Source organism: Camelus ferus, chromosome 14 (assembly GCF_009834535.1).
Source record: "Camelus ferus isolate YT-003-E chromosome 14, BCGSAC_Cfer_1.0, whole genome shotgun sequence".
In the NCBI taxonomy this organism is placed as follows: Eukaryota; Metazoa; Chordata; class Mammalia; order Artiodactyla; family Camelidae; genus Camelus; species Camelus ferus.
In genome coordinates this window covers 26,174,778-26,182,127 of record NC_045709.1, presented here as the reverse complement: position 1 = coordinate 26,182,127, position 7,350 = coordinate 26,174,778, and the positions used below count along the sequence as shown (strand labels likewise).

The following is a 7,350-nucleotide window of genomic DNA, read 5'->3' as shown; positions in this document are numbered from 1 at the left end:
GCGGGGCCGTCCCCAGCGCGTCTGTGCCGTTCGCTTCCTGCTGTCCCTCCGTGTCAGGGAGGGAGACGGCCCGCCTCGGCCGAGGTATGCTCAGGTCTGAAAGAAGCCTGTCAGCCCGGGAGCCCTTGCTGTTGTGTCTCTCCCGTTCGGCTCCCCACCCTCCCCCGGCTCCCCGAGCCCCCTCCTCTCCGGCTCTCCGACTCAGACTCAGCTCAACTGACTGCCGGGGAGCCCACGGCCTCCCGGAGGGTGTTGCCCTCCACGCCGCCCTGCTTCCCAGGAGGTGGTCAGGGCCGTCTCTGCTCTCCGGCTGCTGCCCCTCCTTCCGGCGACATAATCTGTGTAACGTGCTCATGTTAGCTTTCACTGCTCTTCGCGTGACAACTAGGGCAGTGCATTCTCGCAACGCGGCAGACTGTTGTGGTTTCCAATTTGCCTAAAGAATTCGGAAGACCATGGTGTGAAAAGAGACAGCATCACACGTGTCCCTGCGTGGTGGTCCTTCACATGAGCTGTTACAGGCTGCGCTTCTTGAAGTTATGGTTTGCAGTTTTGTCCCGATCCCCTTCAAAACTATATTTCACATAAGACCAGGTGACACAAACCTGTTTTTGCATACAGAAAATGTAACTCTTGCATAACTAATGGAGAAAGGTGTTATTCAGTTGTTCCCTTACCCAAAAGCGAGGTAAGGAAACATCTGACTTTCTGAACGTTAAATGTTGTTACCCCATCTGCCGCCATAACTCCCCAGCCCTCAACTCACCTTCTTGCGTTTCAGCGGTAGTTAAAATGAGCATTATCCTGGTCTCCCTGCTCCTGGGCTGTGGCAATGTGGCATTAATATACTATTTATTTCTTCTAATTCTCCACAAATACTGGGGAGGGTGCGGGTTAGAAAAAAAGAAATTCAGAATATACCATTTGGATTTTAAAGAGTTTTTTGAAAAAGAGCAATTTCTATATATGCACGCTTTTTGGTGTGATCCAGGAAACATTTTGATATGGTTTAGCAAAGATAGCTTTTGCATCAGGAACATTATAGTTACCTCATCTGCATATGCAAAGAATGCAAAATGGAATCACATTAGGTATAAATTCAATGCAAAAAAATAGACGGCTGTCATTAATGCAACATTATAGTAGAAAATTCAAATGCCCCAAAGTCATAAAAGCCAGCTTTCCGGTTCTCACAGCAATCACAGCTGAGTCGCTTTGCATGGCTGGCACTGTGTGTGCAGTGAGGTTTCCACCTGAAGTGGGGGCTTGGGCTGTGCTTAGCTCAGCAATCCTAAGAGGGGAGGACCAGGATGATGAATAAATTGCAAAATGTGATTTTTTTTTCCCGTTGAATGACAGTTTGTATGTCCAAATGGAAACTGAGGATAGATGGGTCTTTTCTTCTCAGAACACTGCGTGGAATATAAGCCACAGGAGACGCAGCTGAGGCCCTCCGTGTCCGTGAGAACACGAACAATGTGGCCAGGGTGTGATGACCAGCCTTGATACTCCTTGCAACCAAGTGAATGTTGTGATTCTCTGGTGAGATCCCTGGGGAAGGCTGCTGCTTCGTTAATAAATGGTTTGGAAGCAGGTTCAGGAGGCCCACAGCTCAGTCCCGTTGGGTGCTGGCCTCCGCCTAGAACTGAACGTGCTCAGGTGGGCACTGCAGAGGACTGCTGCAGCAGCACTGCCATCTCGTGCGGTCTTATTCCTACTCGCGTGTTTCCTCTTCAAGTCCGAGGAAACAGACTTGGGGGCTGTGCGACTTTTCAGGGACAGTATCCAACTGGCCAGGATTTGAACTCAGGGTTCTCACTGCTCCTTTGTGCTGCAAGATTCTCCCTCCTTTTCCTCCCTGCCAGCTGCTGCTGCTGCTGCTGCTCCGCCCCCATCAGTGCTTCCCCCTCCCCCATCATCCTCATCCTCATCTTTCCAGATGGTGTTTTTTGAAAACATCACTGGATCTCTGCTCCAACTCTGTGGTTACTAGAAGGTGTTCTTACTGTGACTTTTGCATATATCCAAGGTCAAGGCTGAACCAGCCTTGAATCTCAGAGTTCTGACTCTAAATTCCTCTTGCTTTTACTTGCAGCCTTCAGCCTCCTGCCTGCAGGTGACAGGTAGTAGGTGTACCTTTGTTCTGCAGAGCTGGAATCTGGAAGGCTCACAGTGGATTTGGGTAGGGGGTAGTCCATGTGTCACATGTGGACTTGCGCCCAGCTGCTCAGGAGGGACCACTTGACCGCTTTGAAGATTTCCATCTTCCTTTAACTTCTCTGAGATGCTGAGAGGATGCATCTCCCAGGCCTGCACCCCCACACCAGGGTCATGGCCTCTACAGTTACACCAGTGGCAACCAACCCTCCCGGTTTTCCCGGGAGTTGGGACTGTCAGCGCTAAACCGAGAAAGTCCCAGGAAAACCAAGACAGGGGTCACCTGACCACATCGCCCCCGACCCTGGAAACCACTGGTCTCCTTTCCATCACTGGTAGGTTTTGGAGGTGAAGCTGGCTGGTCCAGTAACCCCTGGGGCTGCATCTTACAGTGTGGAGCCTCTGAGCTGTCCTGTCCCTTGGCGCGTGGCTCTCTGACTGGGAACAGTTATTCCCTGGTGTGGATGCACCTACTCACCTGCTGAAGGACATCCGTGTCATCTCCAGCGTTTGGTTTCACAGATACAGCTGCTGGGAACACAGGTGCAGGTTTTCGAGTGGACCTGAGCTTTCATGCTCGGGAGTCCTGTGGGAAGTGTGTCAGTTTCCTGAGATGGGCTGGGTTTGCCGGAGTGTCCGGTGGCCCCAGGGCCGGCTCAGCGCCCCTTCTTCGGAGGCGCTCGGCATGCGGCCCCAGCCGGGCGGCCTCTCCACGAGGACACAGGAAGCCCCGCTGGGCCGCCCCGGGGGAGGCACTCCTCCACCTGCGGGCGCCGCAGCCCACCGACGGCCGCTGGAAAACATGGGAGAGAGAAACTCCAGAACATCCCGAAAACGAAACCCTGGGTTTGCCACACGCCGTGTTACGGCCCTTCCGAGGGGTCCCCAACAAGGGTCCTCCTGCCAGGGGCGCTGGAGCCGGCGGAACGCGACCGAGTCGGGCTCAGAAGCAAAGGCAGGCTTCCTGGTTCCGAGGGGGAGGCGGCGATGGCGCTCCAGAGCACAGCCGTCCCCCGGGCCGGCGGGGCTGCTTCGTAGGGTCCAGTGGCGGGGCAGGGGCGGCTTCTCTCCCAGGCTCAGTACTGGGCCTCCGCACACGCCTGCGGCCCCCGCCTTAAATCTCAGGGTCGCGCTCCGGCACTCTGCACACGCCCACAGCCATGCGGGACTGAGGGTCGGGGGCGGGGCTTCTGCACACGCCCCCAGTCACCTTGTTGGACTGAGGTTTCTGGGCGGGGCTTCTGCACACGCCACCTCCCCCCCAACTGCCATGTTGGGTGGGGCGGGCAGTCCGCTTGGCGTCTCCACACGCTCCGAGCTGAGGTATTGGCAGCGCCATTCTGCACCGGGAGCCGCGTCTGAAGTGCCGGTGGGAGGCCTCTGCCCGCCGTCCCCTGTGAGCCAGTGAAGCTGGACTAAGCACAGAGGAGGAAAAGAGGTGAGGCCTTATCCTGTTACCCAGACTCTGTTTTTATTTCCCTGGGAACTGTTGACGGGCTTCGCCGTGAGGACTGGACGAGCACTTCTGCAGGGTTTAGCCTGTCACGGCTGTCACGGCGCGCTGCCGCTGCGCTGGTCTCGTGAGCAGCGTGGGGATGGCCCGAGGCCTGTGGGGACGAGGGCGGGTTGTATGCAGACACCGCGCTTTACGCGAGGCACTGAGTGCCCGCGGTCCCGGAGCAGCGAGCGCCCAGGATGCCGCGCCGGCTGTGCGCGCGGTGCTGCTCTGAGGGCTGCGGGAGACGGGGAGACGTGTGCACAAAGGGAGATGCGTGCCCTGGGAGACGCGTGCATGGGGAGACGTGGGTGTGGGGAGACGCGTGCACGGGGAGATGTGTGCACAAAGGGAGACTCGTGCACAGGGAGATGTGGGTGTGGGGAGACGCGTGCACAAAGGGGGACGCGTGCACGGGGAGACGTGGGCACAGGCCCGGTGGAAGCGGCCTCCCCGTCCCTGCCGACGCTGCACCGAGGCTCCTGGGCGCTCTCCCGCAGGCCGCTTGGCCCACCTGGGGTCCCAACGCCGAGGGCCGTCTTTGCTGTCTCGTGGTCCCTGAGGCGCCCACATGCTGCCAGCTTCCTGCAGTTCCCGCGCCCGAGTCGCTCAGACCTCGTGTTAGGTCCCACCCCCCCCCCCCCCGCCCTCCACCCCACCTCCGGCTGGGGGGAGCCTCGGCGCAGCTCCTGAAGTCGTCTTCCTCGCCAGGCCCCCAGGCCGGTGCCCAGCGCTGGGAAAGCCCCTTCCCTCCCGGTAGCCCCGAGCCGCGCTCTCCCAGCCCTGCACCGGGACACCGGCCCGCCCAGGGCAGCCTCAGTGTCAGGAAGCAGCGCTCTTTGTCAGGTGACAGCGCAGTGACTGTCCTCGTTTTATCTATTCACCACTTGTAATCTTTAAAATAAATCCTGACAGGAGCGGAGAGGGGTGGATGTGAGGCTGGGAGTCAGATTTCGCCTCTGAAGGACTGTGAGCTGGGTGGGGAGGGGCTTCGTGGGGGAAGGGGGGGCCCAGGGGTGGGGATGCGGGGGAGGGGCGAGCCCTAGGCCTGAATCCTTTTCTTGGTAGTTATTGAAAAAGAAGAAAATACGGTAATAAAGTAATAGAAGCAGACACTTGCCTAGACTGAGCAGCGCCGTGGAGCCTGTAGGCATAATTTAAATTTGTTTACACAGCGGAAAAAAAAGTGACAATGAATATATATATGTTCATGTATAACTGAAAAATTGTGCTCTACACTGGAATTTGACACAACATTGTTAAAAAAAAAGAAACAAATGTAGAAATCTAGATTATGTGGAAGAGCAATTTGGAGAGGAAACATTAAATTGTTCTAAAATCTTTTAAAAATTTGTTTAATTATAATTTTTAAACAAAAATTAATTTAAATTTTAATCTAATTAAAGTGGAAGAGATTGTACGAGACAGATATTTTGGCTGATCAGTCCCTGCATAGGCCCAGGCTGGTTGGTGGTCCCAGGAGATGATTGAGGATGGGGGTGGGTGTGTTTGTATTAATATGTGGAATCTGCTGAGTTTCTCAGACCCTCTTCACTCTCCAGAATGTAGATCCCACTGATGTGGAAAATGGCCCAGTGCCTTCTTAATTGTTGTGGAAAACGTAATTCTCTCACTAGTCAAGAATTAACAAAGGTAGCATGAAAAAAGATGGGCTATCTTGATGTTCTTCCCTGCAGTGAAATTGTTTCCCTGTGTTTCTAGGCGGTGGAAAGAAACGCAAGTCTGTTTATCTTTTAGAGCCTGAGCAGTGGTAAAGTAATTCGCTTAAGGATTATTAAACCCAAGGAGTGCACAAAAGCTACAGGTATTTAATAAACACAGGCAAGAGCTGACTCCATCGGAAAGGAAGAAGAAATATTCAGAGGAGATAAACGGGTCAGAAAGTCCCTCAAAGCCCCCTCTGGTTCTGCTGAAATATGTTCACCTGAATGTCTGGTAGCATTAGTTCTGGCGTGTCAGTTTCTGGAACAGATGACCCCCGCCTCCTGAACAACACACGTGTTTTTGTAAGCAGTTAACTGGGAAAACATAATCACCTTTCCGTACCTGAGGCTTTAGGTACCGAATCCCATCATTTTTCTTCCCCTTGAAAGATGTTAATTTTTAAATAACAGCATATTTATTCATTTGACTCTAGGTTTCTAATGATAACCAGAGCGACATCCAATTTAGAAGACCGTATTAAGTGATCCAAATACCTAAGTGCCCTTGTAATTAAGTTTACTTTTATCAAGCGCGGCTTAATTGACCACTGACTCTAAGCTGTCCCCAGGCGCGGGCAGCTTCCTGCTGGCTGTGGAGTCCCTTAGCAAAGATGGCAGCAGAGTCTCCCCTTGCCTGCTGTGCACGGGCCACCTGCTGTGGTCGGGGCATTTTTGGTGTCACAGTGGGTGGGGTGCCCTGTGCCCGGCAGTGGTGGGCTGGGTGTGTGGCCCGTCCCCATGGTCCTGATGAGGCTGCTCTTGGGGCAGGGGTGGAGCTGGGTGGTGGCATGTGGAGCAGGATAGGAGGAGGCCCTGAGCCTTGGTGAGAAAGTTTATTTTGTCTGAGAGCAGCACTGGCCACTGACACATCGGGGGTTGGGAGAGCCGTGGGAGGGGGTGGGGCACACTTCCCTTCTCTTTTCTTGAGGGATCACTTTGACCATGTTTGTGGAAGTTGAATTGGAGGATGCCAAATGTGGAGGCTTTTTCTGGCTCCTTCTTTGGATTCCTCAGGCCATCCCACTGTCCACTGGCTGAGCAGCATGCTGTCCTCTGGCCATGATCTTTGACATGTGGCTCAAAGAAAACTCAAAATCCCTGCATGAGCTGAAGGAGTCCTTCGAACAGCAGGTCTGCAGCTCAGATTCAGTGCCCGTCAGGCACCTTGGGTGCAGGTGGGCCTGGGACAAGCGCTGGGGGTCTGTACGGCCAGTGGGTGGCCCTTGCTGTGGGGGCCTAGGCCAGGGTCTTGTCCTCCTTCTCAGCAGGGTGCCCTGGAGCCTCACCTTAGACTGGATGGGGAACCTAGGGAAACAAGTCACCAGAAACCAAACCACTGTGAGGCCCCCTTGTGCAACCTCAGACGATAGTCCCCACACGCTGGAAAGACCTGTGGTGAGCCTGTGGTGTGCTGCTGGGAAGCCCTCAGGAGGTCAGGCCTCTTCCCCAGCTCTTGGCTGGCTAAGGGTTCTTGGATCAACAGAAATCATTAACCCCGGAATCCGCACAGGATTAAATGAAATGTCAGACACAGTCGGGAGAAGCAAGTATTCAGTGTTCAATACAAACTAATCTTATTATGTTCCCAATCCCCGAATAATCACTTGAGATAAAGATTTGGTTTCAGAGGGGAATGTGTGGGTCTGTACATGCTTGTGTGTAAACGTGTGCATGTGCACAAATATGCACGCATGTGTGCATACATTTGTGTGCACATGTGTACACGTGTGTACGCATGTGAGTGTTTATACATGTAAACAGGTATATGCACACACGTGTATATGTGCTGTGTAGCGTATATGTACACATGATTCGTTCATGTGTACACATGTGGGTGTGAGCACGTGCATTGTATACACACGTGAGACTGTAGAAGAAATCACAGGAGGGACCCATGCCAGGGCTGTGGTTTTGGTTGTGATAGTTACTTTCAAGGAACCCCGGTGCTTTGTCAACGTTTCAGACCCGAGCGTA

General features: G+C 53.9%; 1 long non-coding RNA gene across 1 annotated transcript in view; it reads left to right on the top strand.

Annotated features, from left to right (window-relative positions):
• Nucleotides 1-3,439: 3,439 nt before the first annotated feature.
• Nucleotides 3,440-7,350, top strand: part of LOC116668624 — a 195,768-nt gene continuing 191,857 nt past the window's right edge. The window contains exon 1 of the long non-coding RNA XR_004325850.1: nt 3,440-3,595. This is a non-coding gene — a long non-coding RNA (uncharacterized LOC116668624). The remainder of the gene's footprint in view (nt 3,596-7,350) is intronic.